Source organism: Eucalyptus grandis, chromosome 2, assembly GCF_016545825.1.
Source record: "Eucalyptus grandis isolate ANBG69807.140 chromosome 2, ASM1654582v1, whole genome shotgun sequence".
NCBI lineage: Eukaryota > Viridiplantae > Streptophyta > Magnoliopsida > Myrtales > Myrtaceae > Eucalyptus > Eucalyptus grandis.
In genome coordinates this window covers 12,491,798-12,495,922 of record NC_052613.1, presented here as the reverse complement: position 1 = coordinate 12,495,922, position 4,125 = coordinate 12,491,798, and the positions used below count along the sequence as shown (strand labels likewise).

Genomic DNA, 4,125 nt, shown 5'->3' with positions numbered 1-4,125 from the left:
AGATTGCAATAGATAAAATAATTCGAATGGTGGTAGGTTTCACCATGAGACTAAAGGTCTCAACAAAGTCAACTCCTGACTATTGATGGAAACCCTTAGCAACGAGGCAAGCCTTATAGAGAGCAATAGAGTAGTCCGAATTTCATTGGACTTGAAATACCCATTTACAACCCCCTACGTTCAGTAGGATCATAGGGACTAAATACCATGTGTTGTCGTTGTTGAAGAGAGGTAAATTCTTGATCTATGACATCACACCATTGAGGATCCTTAACTACTTGGGAGAAACATGTTGGTTTAGTGATATGGTTGACAATAAGTGAAGTGAAAGTGGGTGAAAGATGTGGGAAAATGCCTTTCATTTGGTAATACTAAACTTAGACCATAAAGAATGAAAAGGAAACTTTGAAATTGTTTTTCCTTTTGTGTATTAACTGATGTACAAAAATAGATACACGATTACATAATGAAGGCAAAATTGATTCCTTAAATCGAGAAAAATATTCTCAAATTAAGAAAATACTTTTAAATTTAAAATTAGGTAGAAGAAATCAAGTTGTTGGATGTAGGACAATATGTTGTCATTGGGGAAGGGTATGATTGTTGTGAAGAACATAGCAACAATAGAAAATTCAGCAAACATGATGATTAAGTCTTTTTTTTTTTTAATGAAACTCAAGCTCTACTTGAGTACAATTGATGTTTGTCGAGAGTTAGTATCCCTCAAGGCATTAGAAGTGCAGTATGGATGAGGAGCACTATGTCTTGGCCTCAAACACCAAGTTTAGGTGGATAATTATTAAATTATGTCTTGAATTTGACTCGTTTATATAATTCCAAATGATTGGATAAATATTCAAGTTTGATCGCACAAAGATCAAAGTAATGGAGCTTTTACTTAAAAGAAAAGGGTTACCCTGGCACTACAAGACAAAGTTGCCTATTATTTTATGGGCGTACAAAAGAAAGCAATTGGGGCCAAATGAAAGAAAAGAAAAGGAAAAAAGAAGAAAGAAAATGTTTTATTTTTCCATTTTCTTTTACGTAGCCGTACAGTATAGTATTAAAAGAGGTCCTACAAAGCGCATATAACCCTACAGTAGCTCTCCTTTAGGAGCCACCCTCGAAGAACAAGAAGAAAGAAGCCAGACATGCGTTCCTTCGAGTAAGAGCTGCTTGACGCGGAGAGCACAGCGTTCTTGAGCTTTCAGCCACACGGATATGAACACGGTGATTTTTTGCTATGAGTTTTTATATCTCATTAGCTTAATATTTTGAATAAATTTATGTACAATTGAATAAGTTGGGAGGATCGGATTTGCAATCCCTTAACGATATACACGGAAATATATCAAGATTTTGCTGTGCATTTAACTTATCTATCTTGCATATTGTTGTAAGGAATAGTTAATATATAGGTGAATTCAATTGAATATGTTGATGGGATTGGATTCACTTCCTCTTGAATTGTTTTCTTAAATTTATTAAAAATTTTCCAATTCAATTCTAAACTTTTTTTTTTTTTGCTAATTCAATCATAATCATTTTGCATTTGTTTCAATATTATCCATCTGGTCAATTTTTATAGGCTGGTGCTTACATGGACATCGACTAGCGTTGGCCGTCTAGTCAATGTTAACGTGTCATTTTAATATATATATATATATATATATATTTATTTATTTATTTATAGATATTTTCCTTTTTTTCTTTCACTTTTTATTTTATTTTATTTTATTTCATTCTTCTTTTGGTTGGTTGGCTCATTATCGCTAGGAGGCTAGCCCTCGCCCTTGTGTCATAGCATTGAGTGAGGTTGAGCTCACTTAGCCATGGCGAGGCTAGCCTCGTCCTCGCCATCGTGGCATTGGGAGCTTGCCCAGCCATGAGGCTTGTCCTCACTAGATCTAGGTGAGATTAGCCCTCACCCTCGTCGTTGCCGCGCTAGGCGAGCTCAAATTCGCTAGGGGTGGTGAGGCTCACCCTTGCCATTGCCGGTGATGGCAAGCCTCCCATGGCCGGTTAGGTCGATCTCACTAGCCCTAGTCTCGGCCGGTCGGGCTAGTTAGAAGAAGGAAGGAAAAAGATAAAAGATAAAAAGGAAAAATTATAATATATCTGCGTCGGTTAATGTCCACATTAGCACCAGATCAAAATTAATCGATAAATTGAATCGACACAAATGCAAAAAGTTTAGGATTTGATTGATAAAAATAAATTAAAATTAAATTAGAAAAATCACAATCGATTTAGAGTTGTTTTGGTAATTTTTTCATTGTATATGTTGTCATTCTTTCATTGTATATGTTGTCATTCCCAATAAAATACTTCAATGAAAAAGATTCGGAATAAATTACAATGCGCTGACGTCCATAACTTTTATATACTCTCTTTATATGGGGCGGCAGTTGCAGAAGTACGGTCTCAGATAGAGCCTAGTAATAACAATCTGCAGTTAAAGACAGCATGCCATCTCTCTCACGCGTGAATGTCTTGCTCCTCCATGTGGCAAGATACCACACAGACGCGAACGAGTGTTGGGCCACGTTCAACGGAAAATATCCTTGTCCGACGCTTAATTCATTGGGGTTTTATTCACAATTGTACCTAGAGCGGCGATTAAATGATTAATTGAGAAAACTTCACAAATTTCAATATGATGAATATCTCGTGCCACGCGTGATTAAAATTTTGGAAAGTGAACTATTTTTCGTTTAGTATATATTTAATCCCAGAGGACCGTGATCCATGTTATCATTTGTCTGTTGCATGGCGAGGACAATGCTCCCGTGTGCCAGCTGAAAGTCATCGGCATGTCGAAGATGAACAGGACATATTGGCCCAATTCCCATGATCACTTTAGTGCTTTTGTTTCAAAAGTTTTGCAGCCACTAGTAGCTGGCCTATCATTGAAGCAACCCTTACTTGAATCGAGTGATTGCATAAACCGGATTGGAATAATTACAAATGAATCAATGTCATTTTCGTCCGCCTCGATGCAGTGGGTCCAGAAAATTTCGGTACACGAACTAGTTTCTTTGAAATGGAGAAGATTGCAACCGGCTCGAAATTCTTGCCACCTATTAAATTTTGTGGACTTTAGCATGCGCGCGGTTGACGTGATGCTATTGCGCAAACCGTGTACTAAACCATCGAGAGTGGAAGGGTTAACAGCAAAAGCATAGAGACTATTAATCTCAATTGGAGCGTGGATAAATCTAAGCAACTAAAAGTAAATCTAATTGTGGAGGACATCTCCACGATACGATTATTAATGTCTCGTTAACGTGATTACTGATCTCTTACGAGTCGATGCCTGTCGAACGTAATGGATCATTAGAGTCATGTTGAAGTAGGATGACCCATTTTTGGACCGCCCGCCTCGCCGCCTTGCCCAACTCCTTCGCCCTCCGCCTCCTCTCGGCGCTTTCCTCTCTTCATCCATCAGCCTCCCGATCGCACGCTGCACGGCCTCCCTGCTCACCATCACGCCGCCCTTCTCCTCCTCCACCCACTCCACTGGCCTCCGAACCCCGATGCTCACCCCGATCCGGAGCACCTCCGCGATCTGCTTCTCGTTGTAGAACTGCTCGGCGAACATGGGCCAGGTTATCATGGCACCCCGGCGCTCACCGCCTCGAGGGTCGAGTTCCACCCGCAGTGCGTCACGAACCCGCCGACGGACGGGTGGGAGAGATCATCACCTGAGGGCCCACCCCCTGATGAGGCCCTCCCGGCGGTCTTATCTTCGAACCCATACTCCAAGAGCCACTTCTCTAGCTCCTGTGTGGAGTCGCCTTTCCTTATGACCCACATGAAGCAACGGCGCGAGGCCTCCAGCCCCAGGGCCAGTTCCACGAGCTGTGGGGCCGACACGTGGCAAAGACTACCAAAGCACACGTAAAGGACGGAATTCGGGTCCTTGGAGTCCAGCCAATCTTGGCACTGGTTTGGGTCAATGGAGGAGTTGTTGCCTCTGTCGAGCTTAGCCGAGCCAACCGCTGGAGAGAGCGACAGGGGCCCAATTTCTTCACGACCTTTTGATAACCTTTCACGTAATTCTTCTCTAGCTCCTCAAAGGAGTTCACCAGCACGCCGTCGGCGGAGAGCTCGGCCGCCTTGAGC

General features: G+C 41.6%; 1 pseudogene; it reads right to left on the bottom strand.

Moving 5' to 3' along the window:
- Window positions 1-3,114: 3,114 nt before the first annotated feature.
- Window positions 3,115-4,125, bottom strand: part of LOC120290510 — a 1,324-nt pseudogene continuing 313 nt past the window's right edge.